Genomic DNA, 26,085 nt, shown 5'->3' on the forward strand with positions numbered 1-26,085 from the left:
AGCCTTGTGGGGGGAAGTGCAAAAGAAGTCTTGCCCTTTGTCTTTTTGGATTCCATCCAATCATGGATTCTTTTAAAAGCCCTTTTAGTCCAGAGCGAGGTGGCCATTTTGACACAAAATTGGAGTCTTCCTTGCCTTCGAAGAGGTTAGTTGCGAAGGTGGAGAGAGAGGAACTGGAGCTCGAAACTTCTCGGGAAACAAATCTTTTAAAAGACGAGTCAAAGTCTTATAATACAGAGGATGAGGTTGTAGGATCCCTCCTCCTCTTCCGAAACAGCCTCGCTTGACGATTTATCTTCTAATGGAGACATAGTCTTATTCTGAATTGAACGAGAAGAAACCAAAGTTTCACCTTCCCTTCGAACCGTAGGTCTTGTGTTTGAAATCAATTGAAGAGAGAGTCTGCTATGTTCTCCTAACCTTGACTTTCTCTCCGAATTTTCCAAACTAAAGTCATACGATTTTCTCTGACGAGCACTCATATTGTAGTTTCTACTACCTTGAAGCATATGGCGCTTAACCTTCTGACTAGCGACCTGTTTCTTTTCTTCCCAGGGTGACTTGATGCATCGGACGCCTAGCGCCCTCAAAAGCGTCCTCATTTGCGTCCTGGAAAGCGTCCTCATTTGCGTCCTGGAAAGCGTCCTCATTTGCGTCCTGGAAAGCGTCCTCATTTGCGTCCTGGAAAGCGTCCTCATTTGCGTCCTGGAACGCGTCCTTGATATGAAGGACGACGTCCTTACTAGCACTACGCCTCGCGTCCTCAAAAGCGTCCTCATTTACGTCTGACGTGATGGACGTCGTGTAAACACTCCTTTAAAACGGTCTTGAGTTGTAATACGCCTTGCGTCCTCAAAAGCGTCCTCATATGCATCTTCATATCCTTCTTCTGAACTAATATCGTGCGTCTGAAGTCTCTCCAGCCGACGTTTACGACACCGAGCGTCCCGAGAAGCGTCCTTACGAGCGTCCTGATTAGCAAAGCGTTTCTTTTGTTGAATATTCTCTTCCTGTAAGCCAAGATCAATTCCTCCCAATTCTATTTCTGAGCGATCCTTCTGAACGTTCTTCGACTCTTGGAAAAGACGACGGCCGCCTGTGCGCACCTATTGTTCTTTCTCTTTACCCGCCAATACTTCTAGAGACTCTCTTAGCAGGACTGCTTGCGCGTTCCTGATTGAGTCGATGAGGTCTAGAAGGCGACGAATCAGAAGATGACGAAGAACGAAGAGAAGCCGCAGGAGAACGTCTAGATTTCGACGGGTAGCCATAGATCTTTTTAATGACTACGTGATCTTTCTTCTTTCTTGGCGAAAAACGCATCCAACTGTTGACGAATCGCTTCGAGGTGGGTCTTTTTGATGGTGAAGAACCATATGATGGAATGAACCTTTGAGAAGAAGATGGGCGAGGGACGCCTTCTTCCTTCTCTCCGGACTCGAATCAGGACGCTCAGAAAGCGTCCTGAATCTCGTGTGGGATACTGTCTTCGAAGTCTTCCGGAGAAGACCGAAGCGTAAATCGAGGCGGAGGACGCTCTCGATCTCCCGATGAAGCGTCCTCTTCCATCATACCTTTCCTAAGAGGGCGAGAAAGACGATGGCCACCAGTGCGACGTCTTACGTCTTCCTTTCTACCCACTCTCAATTGGAGAGGCTGCGTCCTCTTCCGTAAGACCTTTCCTAAGAGGGCGAGAAAGACGATGGCCGCCAGTGCGACACCTTACGTCTTCCTTACCACTCTCAGTCGGAGAGGTCTTCCGAGATTCCCACCCACGGTGAGGTGAGGACGTCTCGGAGGAAGAGAAGCATTCCTTCAAGGTTCGAGCTTGCGCGCGATCTTTGGCAGCCTGGGATGCGTCTTCAGGATCTGCCGAAGGGACGCTAGACCGGTGTTTAATTCCCGTAACCCTCCTTCGGCCTTCGACATGTCCATTCCCTGTGTTCTGTTCTGGGAGTCCGACAGAGGTCTCAACCTAGAGGCATTATAGGACCGATCTGATGCCCCCTCCACTTCACTAGGGGCACTAACATTATCACTACACTTTTGCACATTAGATTGTAGCACTTTCATTTTCGATTCAAGGTTCCGAATCGATTCTAAAATGGTAGAAAGGGCATTCCCTTCGGTAACAATCACTTCCTTATCTGAAGGAGAAATTATAGGGTTATGCGTAACATGTTCTACATTTATGTTAGATTGAGCAACTTTACTTTGACTTTTAACAGAAGCACTCCTGGAGGAAGACCTCCTAATTCTGTCACGCTCAAGTCTACGAATGTAAGATTCATACGCCTTCCATCGACATCAGTTAACACTCCACATTCTTTGCACCTATCATCCAACAAGCAAACATGCCCTCTACAATTCACACACACTGTGTGAGGATCTACCGAGGCTTTTGGTAGCCTCACCTTACATTCTTCTACACCACACACTCTGAAACTAGTAGAACTAGATCCAGACATCTCAATTCTAAGAAAAAGCAAAGCCAAAATCAAAATCCAAACCACAATAGCGTATGCCAAATCACTAAGCCAAGTCCGAAACCAAAAGGACAATCCAAATACTCAAGTGACAAATGAAGTTTTCGAAATCCTAAGCGGAGGTCTGTAAACAGATGTTTACCGACCGGCGACAGAAGAAAATCTGAATAGAAAATGGGAATGGTTCCCGGTATCCGCCTCCCAGCGGCGGGAATGGGTACTAACCACCTAGCCGACCACTGCGTTTGCCGGGAGTTTCGAAATTCTGTCGGTCGTCAGAGAATACAGCTATATATATATCTGGCAGGTAAGTGTCATGAACAAAATATCATTTTTAAATATGTAACTGACCTGGCAGTTATATACAGAGCTGATTGACACCTTTGGAGGAGGGTCAGAGACAGCAACATCGTTGTAAGGTAACTACTTGATAGGTAACTAAAGATTCTTACCTGCTTAGGAACTGACTTGACGAGTACTGCCTCTTTAGTCTGCTCTCTTAGGAGCTAAGCTAAGGGATGTGACCTGTGCAGCTGATGAGCTCAAAGGGGTTTGTCGACGGGACGTGACCCTCTATGCGACAAAAACCACCTATGCCCTTGACATGGGCTAAAACAGGCAAAAGACCACCTAACCATCTAATCCTTGCATACAAGAGATTGAAAAACACACATATACACTAGACTGTTGAAGGGTTTCCCCTAACCTTCAACAGACAACCATAAAAATAACATCAAGGGTCTAACATGTAGGATTAGAGGTATCAACTCCTTCACCCAACACTGAGCCAGTGGCTACGAATGGTCCAAGGGTTCTGCAGTCTTCATATACCGTTTCTATTTGTTTCAGATAAAAAGAAGAAAATACGGAGCTGCTCCTCCAGTATGTTGCGTCTAAAATGGCTTTAAGGGACTGATTCTTTCTAAACGCCATTGACGTCGAGCTGCTCGCACTTCATGGGCCTTTACCTTTAAAGCCTTGTAAAGCGTTTCATTGCACTCTGTGTGAGCTTCCTGAATCACACTTCTAATAAAGAAGGCTAAGGCATTCTTTGACATCGGCCTTTTGGGATCTTTAACGGAACACCATAAGTTGTCAAAAGTCCCCCTAACGTCCTTGCACCTGTGCAGATAAACCTGTAGTGCTCTTACCGGACAAAGGTCCTTTCACGTTCCTGACCTGCAAAATCTCCAAGGCTGGGAATCGTAAAAGACCTAGGCCAAGGATTGGTTGGAGTTTTTTTCTTGGCTAAGAAACCTAAAGTGGTTGAACAAACCGCTTTAGATCTACTAATTCCTACTCTTTTGTCCATAGCTTGAATCTCGCTAACTCTCCTTGCAGTAGCGAGAGCGACTAGAAAAAGTCTTCCAGGTTAAATTCCTGAACGAGCTCTCCTGGATCGGCTCAAACTTGTCAGACATTAAAAACCTTAGTACTACGTCCAGATTCCATCCTGGTAGTTGTTCACTCTTTTGTTTCGTAGTATCAAAAGATCTAATTAAGTCGTGAAGATCTTGATTCCTAGACAAGTCCAGTCCTCTATGTCTAAAGACTGATGCCAGCATGCTCCTGTATCCCTTAATTGTAGTAGTGGCTAGACCTACTTTAAGTCTTAAGTGAAGAAGGAAGTCTGCGATCTGGCTCACAGATGTGTTGGACGAGGACACCTTCTTCTCCTTACACCAGTTTCTAAATACCTCCCACTTCGACTGGTAGACGTTGATGGTCGAAGCCCTTCTTGATCTGGCGGTAGCTTTAGCTGTCTCTCACGAAAAGCCTCTAGCTCTAAGGAGCTTTTCGACAGTCGAAAGGCAGTTAGCTGAAGAGCGCGGGTATTTTTGTGATACCGTTTGAAGTGGGGCTGTCTGAGCAGATCTGGAAGCAACGGAAGGGTTCTTGGAACTTCCACTAGCCACTGCAACATCTCTGCAAACCAGTCTCGCGTCAGCCAGTACGGGGCTATCAGAGTCATTCTGCTTCCTTCGGACTGTGCGATCTTCTTCAAAACTTTGTGTAACACTTTGAAGGGAGGGAAGGCGTACAGATCCAGTCCTTCCCAGTCCATGAGGAACGCGTCTACTGCTACCCCCTGTGGATCTGGCACCGGTGAGCAGAACGTCTGCATCCTCCTTGTCTTGTTGGTTGCAAACAAGTCTATGGAAGGTTTCCCCCATAACCTCCATATCATTTCGCATACCTCTAACTTGAGAGTCCATTCTGTTGGCAGGACCTGATTTTTCCGGCTCAAGAGGTCCGCTCTGACATTTAATTCCCCTTGTACAAATCTCGTTTGGAGGACGATATTTCTGTCCTTTGCCCATAGCAACAGATTCTTGGCTGCCTCGTTCAGAGAAAAGGAGTGGGTGCCTCCTTGTTTTTTGACATACGCTAGAGCAGTCACGTTGTCCATGCTTATTTCCACTACTTTGCCTGCCACACATTCCTCGAATGCCTGAAGAGCTAGAAAGGCTGCCATCAGCTCTTTCTTGTTGATATGCCAATTTATTTCGGTTTCGCTCCATCTTCCCGAAATTTCCTTGTTCCCCAGAGTCGCTCCCCAGCCTAGGTCGGATGCGTCTGAGAACAGTATTAGCTGTGGGTTCAATTGTTGAAGTGAAACTCCTTCTCCCAGCTTTGCTGGATCCAGCCACCACATCAAGTCTTTCTTGACCTCTGCTGAAATTAGGAAGGTGTCTGAAAGCCTTTGTTCCTTCCTTTTCCAATTTTTGTTGAGGTAAAATTGTAGAGGTCTGAGGTGCAGTCTTCCCCGTGAGACGAACTGTTCGATCGAGGAAATGGTCCCCAAAAGACTCATCCATTCCCTCGCCGAACATTGTTGTCTCACCAGGAATTCCTGCACCCGATTCAGGCATCAGTCTTGTCTCTCCTGGGAGGGAGAAGCCCGAAAATCCTGAGAGTTCATCAGAACTTCCAAGTAAATGATCGAGCAAGAGGGCTCCAGGTGAGACTTTTCCAGGTTTACCACTAGTCCTAGTTCCCGTACTAAGTTTAGGGTTATTTTCATATCCTCCAGACACTGTTTCTTGGAGTTGGCCCTGAGAAGCCAATCGTCCAGATAAAGAGAAATGCAGATCCCCCCTTCGTGTAGCCATTTGGCTACATTCGCCATAATAGCTGTGAATATTTGTGGCGCCGTGCTGAGCCCGAAGCGAAAAGAACCCTGAACTGGAAATACCTCTTCCTTCGAATAAGAACCTGAGGTACTTCCGAGAGCTCGGGTGGATGGGGACATGAAAATAAGCGTCCTGTAGGTCTAATGAGACCATCCAATCTCCCGGTCTCAACGCCGATAGCACTGATTGCGTTGTCTCCATCGTGAATTTCGTCTTCACGACGAAGGCGCTTAGGGCACTGACGTCCAGAACGGGTCTCCATCCTCCCGAGCTCTTGGGTACCAAAAACAGTCGATTGTAGAACCCCGGATTCCTTGGGGTGAAACAGGTTCTATCGCCTTTTTTAAGAGCATAAGCTCTACTTGTTCTTTTAACACGAATCTCTTGCTGCTGTCCCTGTAATTTGCTGTTAAGTCGAGGGGATCTCAAACTATGGGAAGGGTCCAGCTGTCCGCCCCTCTGTCCCTCCAGGCTTCCCAAAACAAAGAAAGCCTGGCTCCTATTTGTGTCTGAAGGACTGTTTGATCATGGCCTCCTTTTGGAAGGAAGCTTGCCACCTTTTCTGGAGGGCTTTCTAGATGTTCCCGACGTCCCTCAGGTCTGTTTTCCTCGAAAAAACTGTTGTGGTTGCTTCTCCTCTCTCGCTCTCTTGGTCGCAAACGAAGAGGGCAAAACCCCACTGGCTGCCTTCGAAATTAGGTCCTGTGTGGTCTTCTGCGTCAATGAAGTGGCAATATCTCTAATAATCTCCTGAGGAAAAAGAAATTTAGCAAAGGGGGCAAACAAAAGCTCTGCTCTTTGTACCTGTGTGACCCCTTTAGCTGTAAAGGAGCAGAGGAGGGACCTTTTCTTCACGATCCCTGCCGTGAAAATCGCTGCCACTTCATTAGTTCCATCACGTAACGCCTTGTCCATACAAGACATCACACTCAGAAGGTTAGATATGTTCGTTGAATCCTTCTCCTCCACTTTCTTGGCGAGAGCACTCAGAGACCAGTCTAGAAAATTCAGGACCTCAAACACTCTAAACGCGCCCTTCAGTAGATGATCGAACTCTTGCATTGACCACATGACCTTCGCTGCTGTTAAGGCGTGTCTCCGATTGGCATCTACGATACTGGAGAAGTCTGCCCGAGAGGAGGCAGGTACTCCCAGGCCCAGAACTTCCCCAGTCTCGTACCAAACGCTGGATTTCGAAGCCAATCTTGCAGGAGGAAAAACGAAAGCAGTTTTGCCTTGCTTCTTTTTCTCTCTCATCCAGTCGTTCATCTTCGCAAGCGCTTTCTTGGCCGAAATGGAAAGAACCATCTTAGTAAAGGCAGACTTATTCTGCATTCTTCCACAAAGGAACTGAGACAGGGGAGAACGAGGTGCTGCGGGCTTGAAATCTGTTTCAAAAAGCTCTTGAAACAGAAGCATAAGAGTCTTATAGTCAGAAGAAGGAACTTGTTCTTTCGTCTCCTCTTCCGAAACTACTTCCAACATCTCCGAAGGTCTCTCTGTCTCGTTTTGCATCGGATGATGTATTTAAAGCCAAAGCCGGAGCGTCATTGATCTCAATGCGTTCCTTGGCACCAGAAACCGCCGAGGCGTCATGCTTACGAGCGTCGGCGTCACGTCCTTCTCTCTCATGCACGCTGGCGTCACGCTCTTTGCTCTTACGCGCACTGGCGTCACGATCTTTGCTGTTGCGAGCGCTGGCGTCACGCTCAGAAGCGTCACGTCCGAGTAACTCAGAAGCGTTATGCTTGTCTGTGTTCTTCTTAGTGTTGACGCTTCGCGAAGTCTTCATCACTCCCGGGGCGTCATACTGACGCTCGGGTTCTTGCAGCTTTTCCATAAGTACAGACAGCTGCTGTTGCATGCCTTGCAGCATATTCTGGGCTATATTGTCCCTCGAGGGAGAGAGTAACTCATCAGATTCGCCCGCACGAACTGCGGCCGGAGGAGTCGATTTCTCTAAGGCTTCCTGAAGACGCTCGGTAGGAAGCTTCTTTGGTAAATCCCCCCAAGTCGAAGGTGGAAGAGGAGCGTGCATCGAAAGCGCTGTCCTGCTCTGTTTAGCTGGCGAGGCTTCCGATGACGAAAACCTCTCCGGAGAACTCTAGTGACTGCAGCCCGGCAGTTGCTCATCTGATGAAGCCTCACAAACACGAGGTAATTTCCTCTTGAGAGGACGAGAGGAACTAGAGTGTCGCCATCCTCGACGCGGGGAGACGTCATCGGACGACGAACCAAACACACTCGACGCGCCTTTTCTACGGCTGTCTGAAGCAACCTGTGAAGCGTCAGCAGGTTTGCTTGAGGGGACGCCCGACCGGATACTAGAGCCTCTAGCCTCCCTTAGACTTTCGACTTTACGTCTCCCATGGGTCCGGGAGCTTGTAAGAGGTCTGGGTCTAGGAGCGCGACAGGACCGATCGGACGCACCCTCCACTACACTGGCACTAACACTAATCTTGTCACTTACACTGACTTTAACACCTGCACTTAAAGCACTTACTACAGTCCAAGTGCGATTGCCCTGCTCAGTAAGAGAGGCAATCTGTTGTCCCATTTTTTCAAGCACAGCTTGAATACCTGCAAAGGTAGAGTCCTTCGCCCCCGACTCGGATACAGGTTCGGATGCTGATACTTCTACTAAATTACGCTCTGAAGGAGCAGGAGAGGGAACTATGGGATTATCTACCACTTCCTGACTCGTTGATGAACGGGAAAGGGAACTCTTAGTCCTTCTAATTCTATCTCTCTCGAGTTTACGGACATACTTGTCCAACTCCTTCCACTCCTTATCGTCCAAAATCAAGCATTCATCACATCTATTCTCAAAAGTGCAAATTCTACCCCTACAATTCACACAAAGTGTGTGGGGATCAAGAGAAGCTTTGGGAATTCTAATCCTACACCCCCCTTTACAGCAGACTCTATAAACAAATCCCGAGTCCTACATTGTTAATTGAGTAATCCAAAAACAAATCCAAAATCAATCCAAGTCAACAACAGCGAAAGCCAATAAAATACTTCACCGAACGATGAAATACTCTAGCGAGTACGAAAGACCTATCGAGGAGCCCACAACAACGAAGTTGCCGGCCCGGGCGACAGAGAAAATCTGGGGTTTCCAGGTAACTATCTAGAGGGCGTACAGGTAACGATCACCTGACCGACGGTCGGCGATTGCCGCGAGTTTCGAAAAGTCTGTCGTGACGTCATGTCAGAGAATATAGCTATGTATATAACTGCCAGGTCAGTTACATATTTAAAAATGTTACCTTTATAACTTCTTCAATTTTGGAAAGACTTCATGGGATTGAGTAAATGAATGTTCCCTAAATCATGTTACCTGTAGCTACAAAGATATAGCATTTTTTAACTTACAGAGAAAAAGTGCATAACACAATAGTCATCATAGATACAAGACAAAATATATAAGTCAAAGAAACAAACACTCGAAAAACTTACCCCTTCTAACTGTGAGTCAGCATCCCGTGGTACCCATGTGCTAAGGCTGCCCAGTCTGTGCGATGCAACTAAGGGTAAAGGAAGAAAGTGACTAACACTGCTCATATCCAGTCCACAGTCCAGCATTAGAGTGCAGGTTTTGAATGTTATAACGTTGCATGGCTTGTTAGGGTGACCACTTAAACAATACTGAAAGTTCAACAGTTAATTAAAATAAAATAAATTACGACATTAGAAGATGATGCATATACATATAAGGAGTGTAATGTACAATATAATAAATACCACCATCATCAATACAATTAACAAGTAAGATATCTTGAATGTACAAATATATATTGCAAATGTCAACACAAAAACATTGTAGGTGTCAACAGACTTTTCTGAATTCACTTTAATGATTTACAGTATCCAAAATAAACTTTTTATACTTGCCCCTACTATCAGTTACTTCTGAAATCAATAGCTTCAAACAGCCCTGAAAAACTGCTAAATTACCTGGTTGCAATGCAGATACATGCACAGGTGAAGTACAAGCATAAGGCCAAGAAAATTTTAACCTGTACTATCTTTCTTTGTGTGCATCAGCTAATTTGAAAATTAGCTGTAAAGAGCAATACAGCACCATCCTACTTACAAACGAGTTACGTTCCTGATGGCTGACTCAAATTCATCTAAAAATATTCCGTAGCTCTAAACATCTATAAGCATTGGCAATTGGTGCATCCTGTGTTGCAGCCAAAAGGCTCACTGATGCAACTAGTATGAACCCCAAATTAATTGTAGGTTTTTTTCAATAAAAGTGATGGTCCTCAATTGTTAACATAAAAATAAAGCCTTCCTTGCATCTGCCAAAACTGAAATTTTTATATTATATTAGTTTTATATAGACTTACCAAGTAATTAAATAGCTATTAGTTTCTACTTTACAGCAGCTAAAAATTTTGAAATTCATGGTATCACTCTTGTTTTGGGGAATGAAAAGGTTCAACACAGCTGAAGAGTTCAATTCGTTTGTCTCTAAGTCCATAAGAGGGGAGGTAGAAGGGCTTCCCTCATGTAATTACTGTACTTGGTAAGTATATATAAAACTTTTTTCATTAAAAAATTTCATTTTCATGTAACTTACCAAGTACTAATTACATAGATGAATCCCACATTGAAAGGTGGTGGGATATAAGGACATGTACTAGTACTACTCCATAAACATTCAGAAAAGGAAACAATTTGAACAAAAACAGTACATTAGCTAGCATTGTTAACTGCTTGTTGTAACCTTTCCTGGTGAAAGAGCTACAGCAGGTAGTTATGTACTGCCTCTGGTTTGAGCTAATCTCGACCTATAGTGGCACGGCATTAGAGCCTTGGATTGCCCCTACTTTAGTAGCTGCTTTGCAACGAGGGAGTACTTCAAAAGTTCCATAGTTAACAATCCAAAAAAATAAAGGCCCTTGCCCTGGGCACAGTACAATAATACTGACCAGAACAAGCACCTACATTATATTAAAAACTTTCATCACAAGCCATCGATAAAAACAACAACTGGAGGGCACTCAGGTTCACAGTACAGCCAGGCTTCCCAAAATGAACTTGTCAAGGAGACAACCCATCAATAAACAACAACTGGAGGGCACTCCAGTACACAGTACAGCCAGGCTTCCTAAAATGAACTTGTCAAGGAGACAGGTAAATAGGAGGGGTACACTCCCATCCATCGTCCCCCAGTACCATGCTAGCCACAGAGAACAGACCTAGCATACTACACTTATCGTAGATTGTCTCTAGGTCACTAAGATAATGTGTAGCAAACACTGATCTGCATTTCCAATCTGTGGACTATGGTATCATGGAGAGCAAGAGGTTACGCTTAAAGGCCAGTAAAGTGGCTACTGCCCTTATTTCATAAGCTTTGACTTTCAATAAGGGGAAAATGTCTTGCAATCTTGAGTGTGACTCCACAATCACATCCTTTAAAAAAAAGCTAAAGTGTTCTTAGATAATGCACAAAAGGGATTCTTCAAAAAACACCAAAATTCTGTGAAGGGCCTCCAGTTTCTTTCATCCTTTCAATATAATATTTCAGTGCTCTCATGGGACAGAGAGTTCTCTCCTAATCTGTTGGACCCAGAATATCAGTTAAACTTTTGATCAGTAACTAATGAGGCAAGGGTTTAAAGGGGTTCTCATTCTTAGCCAAGAAACCTAGAGTGAGAGAACAAACTGTGTTCCCTTGAGAAAAAATGAAGTTTTTATGTTAAAACAAAGTTTTATGCATACTTACCTGGCAGGTATATATATAGCTTATCCTCTTGTCGCACTGGCAGAATTTCAAAACTCGCGGCAACCGCTAGTACACTGGTAGTTCAGGTGATCGCCACCCCGTTCCCGTGGCGCTGGTGCTCGGAACCATTCCCATTTTCGTCAGATTTTCTCTGAACCCTGTCTCCTGAGGGGAGGAGGGTGGGAATTTAATTATATATACCTGCCAGGTAAGTATGCATAAAACTTTGTTTTAACATAAAAACTTCATTTTTATGCATGACACTTACCTGGCAGGTATATATATAGCTGATTGACACATTTGGAGGTGGGTCAAAGACAGCAACTTTGTCATAAATTAAAAATTAAATAATTTTTAAAATTACTATAGGTTCCTTACCTGCTAAGGTAGCTGACTTCGTAGGTCCTGCCTCTTAGCCTGCTAAACCTTAGTAGCTCTCAACTAGGATGTGACCTGTTTGTTGAGAAAGCTAATAACAAGGGTCTGACAACTGGACGTGACCAATTTGCTGACAGGAAACCCTAGCCCTCATTTACCACGGGCATTCATGCTAGGAAAGTTAGTCACCTGAACCACAAACACAATCACTATAATAAACAAATACTTCATAGACTGAGTAGGTAATAAACCTTCTCAGACAACCATAAAACACTATAACCTAATTAAAAATAATAGCCTAGCATGTTAGTAGGTTATGGGGTGGAAACTCCTTTGCCCAGTACTGTACCTGAGGATAACGTACGGGCCCAACCTATTTGACAAATTATCAAAAGTTGTCCTTAACGTATATGAGGTAATGCGAGGCAAAGACCGAATTGGTCCTCCAAAACGTCGGGACTCTATAATCTCCTTGAGGGCTAAATTTTTTTCTGAATGCCAAGGACGTAGCTACCCTCTCACTTCGTTAGCTTTAACCTTAAGCAAGCCGAAGCTTTCTTCTTGGCAAAGCAAATGTGCTTCCTTAATGACTTCCCTTACAAAAAAAGCCATAGCATTTTTAGTCATGGGTCTGGTAGGGTCTTTCACAGAACACCAGAGCAAACCTGAGGTCCCTCTAATACTTCTTGTCCTTTCCACATAGTAACGTAAGGCTCTTACCGGGCAAAGAACCCTTTCTTGTTCGTGACCCACCAGATCGGCCAGTCCTGTAATCTCAAAGGACCTTGGCCACGGATGCGAAGGATTCTCATTCTTGGCCAAGAAGTCTTCCTGGAAAGAACACACCGCTTTGTTGTGCTTCCAGCCTACTTGTTTGTTAATAGCTTGCAGCTCACTAATCCTTTTAGCTGTAGCCAAGGCTACCAAGAATATAGTCTTCTTCGAAACCTCCCTCAATGAAGCACTGTCCATAGGTTCGAACCTATCCGTTCCTAAGAACTTAAGTACGACATCAAGATTCCAAGAAGGAGCTCTGCATTGTCAATTGGTGATCCTTCTTTGTAATTAAAAGATCTGAGAAGATCTCTAAGAAGATCTGCGTCATTGGACAGATCTAATCCTCTGTGCCTAAACTGAAGACAACATACTTTTGTATCCCTTAATGTTCGTTTGATTTGATTTGCTAATCCTAATTCCTTCTTCAGATACAGAAGGAAATCTGCAATTTGGGTCACAGAGGTACTGGATGAAGAAACCTTCCGATTCTTGCACCACTTACGGAAGTTCTCCCACTTCGACTGGTACACTTTGATAGTTGAAGCTCTTCGCGCTCTAGCCACTGCCTTCGCTGCTTCTCTAGAAAAACCCCTCGCTCTGACAAGTCTTTCGATAGTCTGAACGCAGTCAGACCCAGAGCGAGGGTGTTCTTGTGGAACCTGTCGAAGTGGGGTTGTTTGAGAAGATCTACTCTTGGTGGGCAGTCCTTTCTCGGAGAAATCCACTGTCCATTCCCAGTACCTCTGTGAACCAAGTTTGGGCCGGCCAGTAGGGGGCTATGAGTGTAAGTCTTGTTCCTTGACTTTCCCTGAATTTCTTCATTACCCTTCCTAAAATCTTGAACGGGGGAAAGGCGTACGCATCCAGCCCCATCCAGTCTAGTAGGAACGCATCTACTGCGACTGCAAGAGGGTCTGGGACTGGAGAACAGTAGTTCGGTAACCTCTTCGTCGCTGCGGTAGCAAAAAGATCCACCACTGGGCTGCCCCAAAGATTCCACAGCCTCTGGCATACTTCTTGATGCAAGATCCACTCCGTCGAAAGAACTTGTCCCTCCCTGCTCAACAGGTCCGCTCTGACATTCTTCTCCCCTTGAATGAACCTGGTGAGCAGGGTGACGTTCACGCTCTCTGCCCACAGAAGAATCTCCTTCGCCAAATTGCAAAGAGTAAACGAATGGGTCCCTCCTTGTTTGCGTACGTATGCCAGAGCTGTGGTATTGTTCGCGTTGATCTGCACCACTTTGCCGCCGATCAACGCTCTGAACGCTTTCAGAGCCAAGAAAATCGCCATCAGTTCCTTCCTGTTTATGTGCCAAGCTGTTTCCTCCTTGCTCCAAAGGCCTGACACTTCTTGAGGGCACAGCGTCGCTCCCCAGCCTGCGTCCGACGCGTCGGAAAATAATATCAGGTCTGGGTTCTTCTGCTGAAGTGACGTACCCTCTGCTAACTTTCCCGGAGTTAGCCACCACTTTAATTCCTCCTTTATCTTGAAAGGAATTGGAAACAGGAAGGAATCTGGTTGCGATCTTCTTGGCCAGACTTCGTTCAGGAAGAACTGTAAGGGCCTCATGTGAAGTCTTCCTAGAGAAACAAACCGCTCCAGCGAAGAGAGTGTCCCCAGTAAGCTCATCCACTCTCTCGCCGAGCATTGGTCTTTCTCTAGGAATTCTTGCACCTTCCGAAGGCACAAGGTCTGCCTTTCGGGGGACGGAAAAGCCCGAAAAGTCACTGAGGATATTAGAATCCCCAAATAAACTAGCTCCTGTGTGGGGATCAGTTGTGACTTTTTCAGGTTCACCATCAGACCCAACTGCTGTGTTAATTCCAATGTAAGATCCGTGTCCTCCAGACATTGTTGCCTTGATTGGGGCTCCTATTGGAGCCAGTCGTCCAAGTAGAGGGAGACTCTGACACCTAACAGATGAAGCCACTTCGCCACGTTCGCCATCATCCTTGTAAACACCTGAGGGGCCGTGCAAAGCCCGAAGCAAAGGGCTCTGAATTGATATATCTTGTCCTGGATCACGAATCTTAAATATTTTCTGGACCTTGGATGAATCGGAATATGAAAATACGCATCCTGAAGGTCCAGCGTCACCATCCAGTCCCCTGGACGTAACGCTGCCAGCACTGAATCGTTCGTTTCCATCGTAAAATGACAATTTGTCTAAAATTGCATTTTTCCTAACTATACAAACCGAGGTCCTTTACAATAGGAAGGTACTAGCGGCAGCTGGATAGGTCGTAAGCTTTCGAACAAGGGGTTCGGTAGTTAACTGCTTGTCCGACAGGCGCGCGCGCGCGACTGGGAGGTAAACAAATCACTTTTGCTTTTGGCCCAAGCAAAAACTGCAGAGTGAGGGGTGGCATGAGGTGGGGCTATGTGTAAAAGGACCTCAGGTTTGTATAGTTGAGGAAAAATGCAATTTTAGACAAATTGTCATTTGTTCCGACACGGCATACAAACCTTCGGTCCTTTTACAATAGGAAGACTCACTTCTTTGGTGGGTGGAATCTGAGTCTTTTGTGAACAGACTGGTGTTCGCCCAACCTTGGAAGCCTCCCTGGTCGTAAGAGCGAGGGAGGGATCCAAGCCTCTGTCCGATTGATCGGGGTGTGCACCGCAGGATCAATGGTCAGACCTCTGGACCGAGTACTAAGAGAGAGGCAAGCGTATCTCTTCGTACCAGCAATGTAAGAACTTGTTCCTGTACAGGAGCAAAGTTAAAGTCATGGTTTTGACTCTTGTAGGCATCCACTTCCCCCCCTTGTAGAAGGAAGTGGGTGGATATTCTGCTCCCATCCCTCGTGAAAGGGATAGATGGGGCTCTGTCATATAGCTCACCGCATCTCGTCCTTATCCAGCAGGGTGATGACCGTATCCCTCTACCCACAGGTAGAGGTGAAGAAAAGATAGAAGAGAAGCCAGTCACTTTCTCATCACTATCTATTCATACAGTCACACCAGGACTCGATGCTGTTCAGCCTGCTAGGGTCTGGGTTAGCTAGACGACGTGTTGAGCAGCCACCACAGGTCCTAAGGAAACCGATCCAAGGACCTATGGGCAATATCCAAAAGGTATAAGGAAGTTGCATGTGGTCTGGTTGTACCAGACCCCACCTTCCATACCTGCGCCACGGAGAAGTTCTTACGAAACGCCAACGAGGGGCCAACACTTCTGACTTCGTGAGTTCTCGGACGGGACTACGGATGTCGTCACTGCCATCAGCCTCCTACGCCCTCCTGAAGACCTCACGCAGCCAGGACGAAAGAGTGTTCTTGATACTTCTCTTGTTGACCCTTGCTAACGGAGAGGCGTCGACACTCAGGTCCGAGGTGTCGAGTTCTCTTCAGATAGCGACGTAGCGTCCTCCCAGGACAAAGCAGCATCTCATCCGCATCATTATCTGCATGACGCTCCCGTACTCTCTTCGCCGATGCCAGGTCCAGCAAGACGAGGGTCATTTGATTTCCCTGGGTTGGCAAGACCTTTGGAAGCTGCTCCTAAGCAAGGAGATCTCGAACGAGTTCGAGATGTCCAATCCCGTCAGTTTCAGGAGGAGCGACAAGGCGGCTCTGTATCCTTGACTGTGGGAACTTAGAGTAGCTTAACCTCGGCGAAGAAAAAACGAGGAAATCCGCTACCTGCTGAAGATTGGCTCTGAGAAGAGATAGGCCCCCGTCTACGACACCAACCACCGAAGACGGCCGACTTCCCCTGGTACACAGCTGCAGAGGACTGACGGACGTTTCCAGCAATCTCTGTTGCTGCGCTACGAAAAAAGCCCTTCTCGTACGCAAGAGAAGGTGGATAACAGCCAGCCGTGAAGACGTAGGGACTGGACTGCTCGGTGGTACCGGCTAACGCTTCGTGTGGCTGGACCCGAGAAGGAATTGTGCCAATGGGAATATCTCTCGGTTCTCTTGCGAGAAGAGCCAGCAGGTCCGGATACCAAATGGCCTGTGGCCATTTGGAAGCCATCAGGATCATCCTGAGATTCGGGATGACCAGTGCTCGACTGATCACCTTGTGAATCAGGCTGAACGGGGGAAAGGCATAGGCGAAGAGGTTGTCCCACGGGTGTTGAAGAGCGTCCTCTGCAGCTGCCCATGGATCCGGCACGGCCGAGAAGAACACCTGGAGCTTCCTGATGTGCCGGATGGCGAACAGATCCTCGACTGGTCGCCCCCACAGGTCGAAGAGCCTTTCCGCCACGTCCTGGTGTAGAGACCATTCGGTCCTTACACCTGATCCCGACGGCTGAGCGTGTCTGCTACTACATTCCTTCCTTGGAATGTAGTGTGCCGACAGCTCTATTGAGCTGTGGCCTCGGCCCACTCGTGCACCTGCCGAGTCAACTGATACAACGGGAGAGACACTAGGACCCCCCCTGTTTGTTGACGTAAGCCACCACGTGGTGCTGTCGTACATCAACACCACTGAGTGTCCCATCAAGCGGTCCTGGAACTCCTTGGAGAGCGAGGAACGCTGCCTTTAGTTCCAGTACATTGATGTGAAGGTGCTTTGTCGTTCTCGTACCACACTCCTGAGGTCCGCAACTCTTCCAGGTGCACCCCATCCCCTCGGTCGATGCGTCTGAGAGCAGCTGCATGTCCGGGGGGAGAGTACCCGGAGGCACTCTCTTAAGGGGTTCCTGTCGTCCAGTCACCTGGCTAGGTCCTGCCTCACCTCCTGTGTCAGTGACCATGGAAGGCTTGGGGGATCCGTCGCCTGTGACCAACTCTCCTTTGGTCTCCCTGAAGAGACCGCAGGTGAAGACGCCCGTTAGGGACTGGCTTCCCGAGTGACGACAGGTGTCCGATCACGACTTGCCATTGCTGAGCTACCTGTTCCTGCCGAGACAGGAACTGGTTGGCTGCCTCCCTGAATCTGCTACCGTGTCGGTCAGCATACCCAGGTACTTCATCCTCTGCTTGTGCTCGAGATCGGACTTTTCGAAGTTCAGAACGATCCCCAGATCGCGACAGAACTCGAGACAGTCGATCCCTGTCCTGTAACAACTGCGAGCGGGAGCTCGCCAGGACTAACCAATCGTCGAGATACCTCATCAGACGTATCCCGTGCGAATGGGCCCAAGCAGACATCAGAGTGAACACTCGCTGTGAACACCTGTGGGGCGGTTGAGAGACCGAAGCAACGTGGCCTGAACTGGTACACCGTCCCGTCGAGGATGAAGCGGAGGTACTTCTGGAGGACTGACGGATGGGTATTTGTAGATTCCGCATCCTTCAAGTCCACTTCAAGCATGAAATCGTTCTCCTGATAGAGTCGAGCACTGAGCGTGCCGTCTCCATCGTGAACCGGGTCTGGCGAACCAACCGGTTCGGGGAAGAGAGGTCTATCACTGGGCGCCAGCCTATTGTAGACTTTCCACCAGGAAGAGTCGGCTGTAAAGCCCGGTGATTGATCCGTAACCGATTTCTACAGCTCTCTTGCTCAGCAATGGTCTTGATCTCCTGTCTCCATGCTACGTCCTTCGATGCCCCTGGAACGTACGCCTGCTGTTGGAACGGGTCCCAATGGCTGGCAGGATCCCTCCTCAATGACCGGGGCTTAACGTCAGGTAGGACCCCGAAGGTCCCCCCGGTAGCGCAGCCCCTAGCGTGGGGATCTTACAGAGAAATCTCTGTAGGATCCCTCCCCTTTCCCTCTAGTAGCCGTAAGGAGAGAGGGAATGGGGGAGGAATTGGATACTCGCTCGCCTTCCCAGTGGAACTAGCAGTTGGAGAAGAGCAGGAGCAGCCATCGCCTTGCGGCGATGGCCTCTCAGAGTCTGGGAAAACGTATCGTCAGGAGAAAACGTTTTCCCGAGGAGGGTTACGAACTCTCACTGTAGGTAAGGGTCTGCCGCCACTGTGAACGTCGTCTGGGTGGGGCTGATCGACACCTGACAGGAGAGAGCCGATACCGCTCCGACTCATTCCAGTCCTCGTCGAGGTCGAAACCTCAGGAGGACCGAAGGGATATATAAATACGATGTCCGAAGACACGTAGAAAAAACGCCTCTGTCGCCGTAGAGGAGGTGAAGGAGCTTGTTCGACCGTCCAGAACCAAGAGAGCCTCCTTGTCCGGAGACAAGAGACTACCTGGCTCCACCCAGTCGGCAAGCTCCGATCGCGGCAGACCACCGTCGATTTGGATTCCCTCTCGGCCCCAAAACGACTCGAGCCGAGACGTGGCTCTGCTGGTGGGAGCGGCGATCCTTCCCGAGGTCATTGTGCTGACGAATCAGCGCCGTACCTCGGCAAAGTTTCCTCTGGATCTCGGAAGTCACAGCATCTTGCAGAGTGGGACCGTTAAGCCCTTCGAACAAGAGCATATTCCGAGAACCCTCCTCCTAAGAAGGGGGAACAGCGACAGCCCTCTCGGTCTTCCCCATCCACTTGCGCATACGTCCTGGCCGGTCCAAGAACCGTGCCTGGCACGTAGGGCGTCGTGGTGGGATCATGAGGGGCGCACCCCTCACGATCACTCCTCAATACCTCGCTCCTCCCGGTGTAACCCGAGGAGGTTGAAGGTACGGGAGAGGCAGACCTGACGTTCCCTCGTCGCTCGCTGGCAGGACCAGCAGGCTTGGAGGGCTGCAGGCGATCGTCAACGAACCGCGGTGACGATCGAGCTGCAGGCCTGGTCGAACCGTCTCGCTGTGGAGAACGGCTGGACTGAGCACAGCGGCTGATCTCGAGTGTCAGAAGAGCTGGTGCTGGTTGCCGTACCCGATCGCTCTCTGTGAGAGCGACGGTCAGGCGACCTGCAGGCTCCACTGTCGCAGTGAGACCGGTGCTTTGTCCTCACGGCACGTCACGTCGCTGGTTCCAGCCGTGGCTGGCACCGGCGAACGGAGGACCTCTTTTCCCAGCCTCAGCCCGTGTCGGTCGTGGACCGTCACGTCCCCGGGTAGCCAGCTGTTCACACCGCGAGAGCGAGAGCTGGTCTGGTGAGAGTCGCATGAGCGGCTGTCACCAGTTCTTCCGCCCCGTGCCGTGAACCTGACGCTGAGCGGACTCAGAGGTCTGGTCCTGGCTGCACGTCGCTGGTAGGCGACCGTACACTCGGTACCTCCCGCGAACGGGAGGGCCGAGACGGACCCTGATGCAGTGGCAGAACCACTGACACCAGGCGAGGAAGTACCGGTGTTAGCCGGTACTCTGGTCCCCGTAGTCTTCTTCCTTGCGGAAGAAGAGACGGGCCCCGCTCCCGAAGGAGCAGGAGAGGACCAGCGGAAGGAACCCTCCCGTCCCACCGAGGTGAGACGGGTCCCGAGAAGCTCCCGAGGAAGCTTCTTAGGAGGGAGGAGGCGACCTCTTCTTCCTCGGCTGTCAAGCCTTAGAAGTCGAAGGGGAGAGGCGGCGGCCGACGACGATGAAGAAGATGAAGACGACGACCACGACACCTTCCTCCTCTTCTTCGTCAGCTTCCTCAGGACAGACGTAAGACCTGCTATCCAGGGCGGAGCCTGCTGCTGTAGCCGAAGCTACAGGGCCCGGAAGCGACCTGTACAGACAGACCAAAGTCTGGGGTAGTACCACCACGAACAGGGACGACATCAGCAGGTATGGGCATCTCAGGAACCAGCAGTCACGGCCAGCACATCATCGGTAGGGACAGCCAGCACAGGCAATCAAGCCTAAGGCAACAGCAACGCAGGAACAGCCGGAGCGCAGCAACGGCAGGCAGAATCGGCAGGTACGGCAGGCAGCAACCGGAAAACACAGGAAGTGGGAGCAGCAGCCAGCAACATCCTGGTACCGGCGGCAGGTCCAGGGGCGAGTTCTAGGGCAGCGGAAGTGTGGTCGCTGCAGCGCGGCAACCACGAGCGGCGGCGGCACGCCCCCCTCTCGGTACGGCGAACGGCACTTCACAGCGGCTGTAGGCAAGACTGTTACCACGTGAGGCGAGTACACCAGGTGAGGAGGGACGTCGTCACCTGGTTGCGTGGTCACCACTCCATGGGTGACCGCAGTAGGCCCATACATAGAACCGCAGCCCCTGGACACCAGCCCGCTCTGCAATTGGAAGGACGCCCATACCTCACCAAGGTCCCACTCTCGTGGCAGTAGCACCTGCGGAAATAATAGTAGTAGTGATTAATGGGGGGGAAATCCCCTCGTGCGGGGGTTTGATCCCTCCCGAACGAGTGGAAGACCCCTAATACAATTGTACATCGGGCACCGAGCGCCCTCCCCGCCCCCGCGCTCGACGGATCGGGGGGCGAGGAGAAGAACACCGATAACCTCCCCCCCCCCTAAGGAGAAGATCCATCTGTGGGAAGGAAAATGAGCGGGGGGGGTCTCGTTCCCCACCCCCGACACAGTACCCATGTACCCAACAACAAAATAAGAGCCCTAGAGCTATCGTGCCATCGGCACGAATACAAGGCATAAGGATCAATTCCCTGACTGAGCGGAACTTGAACCAATAATATTGATGCAATCAATAATAAGGAACAAAATGAAAATTCACTTCATAAGAATAAGGGCTCGGATCGAGCGCATTCGCGCCCTCGGCACCGAGCGCAAGGTTGAAAAGTTTCATTCCTTACCTTTATGGATCAAGGTTTCTGGAAACCTTGATCCATAATGAATTGATGCAATCAAGAATATATGAAAATGAAAAGACTACTGCGCTTGCGTTTCACTTCATACAAATAAAAAAGGGGAAGGATCAATTCCCGTGAATAGCGGAACATTGATCCCAGTCAACAATGCAATCTCAATAAAAGAATGAAAATGAAAAAGAACTGCACTTGCGATTTCACTTCATTCAAAAATACAAAGGGGGAAGGATCAATCTCCGGGTAAGCTCGGAAACTGATCCAAACTGAGTATTGCTACAATAAAAATAATATATGAAATGAAAAGAATACTGTTACTTGCGATTCCACTTTCATACTGAATAAGTTCCCGTGTCGAGCGCATTCGTTCGGCAACGGGCATACAGGTCAAACAAAAACATATAAATGAACAAAAGAGCACTTACTTACGAGTTTTCATCTACACATTTCCAACCCAAAATACGCTCGGAGCGAGCGCTCCCCCCCCCCGCCCTCGCACCGAGCATACAATCCAAGGATCATTCTGGGAAAATGAATTCCCGCAATTACGCCCTTCAGTCCCGTCACTCGGGTAATCGGAGGGCGTTGTGAACCAAGATCCTTTAATTCACAATTGAATTCAATGAAATGATTGTACTTACAATTCAGTTTCACTAGATACACAGAAAAAGAAAAACACAATCATGCGAAAGCAAACACGATGAAGAAGCGGGCAGAGAGCGATGATACACGTCCCACAACGCCAGCAGGCCCCCCTGAAAAGCAAAAGTGATTGTTTACCTCCCAGTCGCGCGCGCGCCGCCTGTCGGACAAGCAGTTAACTACCGACCCCTTGTTCGAAAGCTTACGACCTATCCAGCTGCCGCTAGTACCTTCCTATTGTAAAATAAACGGACCGAAGGTTTGTATGCCGTGTCGGAACAAATGAAGTTTTTTTATGATAAAACAAAGTTTAATGTATACTTACCTGGCAGGTATATATATAGCTATATTCTCTGTTCCACCTGGCAGAAATTTTCAAAACTCGCGGCAAACGCTAGTAACCTATAGTAGTTCAGGCAACCACCACCCCGTTACCTGTGGCGCTAGCGCTAGGAACCGTTCCCAATTGGGCCAGATTTTCTCTGAACCCTGTCTCCTGAGGGGAGGCGGGTGGGAATTAAATTATTATATACCTGCCAGGTAAGTATACATTAAACTTTGTTTTATCATAAAAACTTCATTTAATGTATGACACTTACCTGGCAGGTATATATATAGCTGATTGACACATTTGGAGGTGGGTCAAGGACAGCAACATTCTTAGAGATAAAAATATATTATTAAATATTATTAAAACTCCAGGTCCTTACCTGCTAAGGTAGCTGACTTCATAGGTCCTGCCTCTAAGCCTGCTTAAACCTTAGTAGCTCTCAACAAGGAAGTGTCCCTGTATGTTGAAGAAGCTAAGACTGGAACTGACAACTGGACGTGGACCAATGTGTTGACAGAACCCTTACAGTCCCTATATGGCCACGGCATTCAAGCTAGTAACAGATCATTTACCTGAACTCACACACAACCATCACGGATAATACTAACAAGACTGAGAAAAGTACCGCACACTTTTCTCAGACGACCAATAAACACAAACACCATCACCTCATAAAATCAACTAGCTTAAAAGGTTATGGGGTAGTAACTCCTTTGCCCAATACTGTACCCGAGGACACGTACGGACCTAGCGTCTGACAATTATCAAAGGTTGTCTGAACGTCCCTAAGATAATGAGACGCAAATATTGAATTAGTTCTCCAATATGTGGATTCAATAATTTCCTTGAGGGCTAAACTTCTTTTTAAAAGCTAATGAAGTCGCCACTGCCCTGACTTCATGAGCCTTCACTTTCAAAATACCAAAGCTCTGCTCTTCACACAACATATGAGCCTCTTTTAATTAAACTCTCTCAATGAAGAAGGCTAGAGCGTTCTTCGTCATGGTCTAGTGGGGTCTTTTTAACTGAACACCACAGAGCATCAGACTTCCCTCTGATAACTCTTGTTCTTTCTATATAACACCGCAACGCTCTCACTGGGCAGAGAACTCTTTCTTGCTCGTGTAATGTATTGAGAAACACTACTCTCCTCATTCTACTATGTTGAACCTTCTGGGAGTTGTTGTAGAAATCTCCCGCCATCCACGGAACTGGGAGCCCAGCATAAGCATGGGTCTCCTTACTTGTAATTGATATACCATAATAAAGTACGTGAATGACCACCCTGTCTTCTTAGGACCTAAGTACTAAAGGACGAGAATGCAACAGTGGCGACGAGGAAGAACCCAGTGTACGAAAGAGGTATGTCACATTGAAGGAGAGTTAGTGTACCAACGACAGCCGGCCGTATCTAGCCTAGCATACCCAGTTTTAGGCCTGGCCAACGTCCAGACTCCAGTATTCGAGTAGCCTGAATTCAGCTGTATTTGTTGGGGACTACCGAAGTTCCATACCCTGTCAGGAAGGATGGCAGCAAGCAAGGAGACCGACAATTCCCGAGTTTAACCCAGATAAAGTGGAATTATTCTTGTTGGCTGGTATCTATTTTCCAATGAATTGTGAAGTAAATGAAGTAACAGAGGCGACAGCAAAAAGGGCTTTGTTGCTTTCTTCAGTTGGAGTAGAGACATTTTCCACGATCTGTAAGTTAACAGCACCGAAATTGCCGTCTGCAGTTCCATTTGATGACCTAGTAAATCAACTAAAGTCGCATTTTATAACAAAACCAAGTTATCATAGAGCATTGTGTGATTTCCTACAGAGGAAAAAGAAAAGTAGTGAGTCCGTGAAGGAATATTATGCAGAACTAAAATTGTTAGCTCAACAGTGTGAATTTAATATGATTTTGACCGAAGGTTGAAGGAACAATTATTGGTTGGTATTGATAATGAAGTATATTTTTTAAGGTTTTATTAGCTGATCCTTTTGAGTTTAAATCAATCTCCTCTCGTGAATTACTTGCCAAGGTTACCAATTTAGAAACTGCTTATGTTACTGAATGTAGTCCTACTTCAAGTTCTTTTATAGATAATAGGCCTGCAGGTACTGTTAACAAGGTTAGGCCTAATTCTAGTGCAGACTCTAAAGGGAGAGGTAAAAGTGATTATTGCAAAGTTCAAAGTAAATGCATTCATTGTGGGCGCGATAACCATTTAGCTAATAATTGTAGATTTAAGAATGCTAAGAATGCAACTGCTCGTGACCCACCAATTCAGCTAGACCCAAAACTTCAAAGGATCTTGGCCAAGGATTAGCTGGATTCTCATTCTTGGCCAAGAAACCTTCTTGGAATGCACACACTGCATTGCCATGTCTCCATCCCACCTTCTTCGATATGGCCTGAAGCTCACTAACGCTTTTAGCAGTTGCCAATGCTACTAAAAGATAGTCTTCTTAGCAAGATCTCTCAGAGAGGATTCCTCTAACGGCTCGAATTTGCTAGAAGTTAAATACTTCAAGACCACATCAAGGTTCCAAGCAGGTGGCCTGCATTCTGATTGTTTCTTCGTACCAAACGACCTAATCAGATCTCTAAGGTCTAAGTTATTCGAGATGTCTAGATCCCTGTGTCTAAACACTGAGGTTAGCATACTCTTATAACCTTTGATTGTCGAAACTGACAAGCGTAAATCCTTCCTCAAGTATAGAAGGAAATCTGCGATTTGGGTCACAGAGGTACTGGATGAAGACACTTCCTGTTCTTACAACACTTCCGGAAATTGTCCCACTTCGACTGATACACTGTGATTGTGGAGGTTCTTCTGGCTCTAGCCACTGCACTGGCCACCTCTCTAGAATATCCCCTCGCTCTGACCAGACGTTCGATAGTCTGAACGCAGTCAGACCCAGAGCGAGGGTATTCTTGTGAAACCTGTCGAAGTGGGGTTGTCTGAGTAAATCTACTCTTAGAGGAAGAGTCCTTGGCGTATCTACTGTCCATTCCAGTACCTCTGTGAACCAACTTTGGGCCGGCCAAAAACGGGGCTATTAGGTCATCCTCGTCCCTTTGCTCTCCCTGAACTTCTTCATCACTTTCCCCAGCACCTTGAACGGAGGAAAAGCGTACAGATCTAAGTTTGACCAATCCATCAGGAATGCATCGACCGCCACTGCTTCCTGGTCTGGAACCGGAGAGCAATATGTTGGTAACCTTTTTGTTCTGGCTGTCGCAAACAGATCCACTACCGGACGGCCCCACAACTTCCACAGGCTCTGGCAAACCTCCATGTGCAAACGTCCACCGGTCCGTCGAGAGAAGTTGCTCTCTTCTGCTCAACAGGTCCGCACCCACGTTCTTCTCTCCTTGTATAAACCTGGTGAGTATCACGACCTTTTCCTCTTCCGCCCAAAGCAGAATTTCTTTTGCCAGATTGTAAAGGGGAAAAGAATGAGTTCCCCCTTGTTTTCGAATGTATGCCAGAGCCGTGGTGTTGTCCGAGTTGACCTGCACTGTCTTGTTTCGAATCAACTCTCTGAAGTGCTTCAAAGCCAAGAAAATTGCCATCAGTTCCTTCCTGTTTATGTGCCACTTTGTTTCGTCCTTGCTCCAAAGTCCCGACACCTCTTGAGGGCCTAATGTCGCTCCCCAACCCGCGTCCGACGCGTCGGAAAACAAGACGAGGTCTGGGTTCTTCTGCTGAAGCGACATCCCTCTTGCTAACCTGCCTGGAGTTAGCCACCACTTTAATTCCTCCTTTACTTCGGCCGGAATTAGAAACTGGAAGGAATCCGGTTGCAATTTTCTTGGCCATGAATCCTTCAGGAAAAACTGAAGAGGTCTCATGTGCAGTCTTCCTAAAGAAATGAACCTCTCTAGCGAAGAAAGTGTGCCCAGTAGACTCATCCACTCTCTTGCAGAGCATCGGTCTTTCTTTAGAAAGTCCTGCACCTTCGAATGCATTGGGCTTGCCTTTCGGGGGACTGGAAAAAGCCCGAAAAGTCACTGCCGATATCT

The sequence above is a fragment of the Macrobrachium nipponense genome, chromosome 3, assembly GCF_015104395.2.
Source record: "Macrobrachium nipponense isolate FS-2020 chromosome 3, ASM1510439v2, whole genome shotgun sequence".
Taxonomy (NCBI): domain Eukaryota; kingdom Metazoa; phylum Arthropoda; class Malacostraca; order Decapoda; family Palaemonidae; genus Macrobrachium; species Macrobrachium nipponense.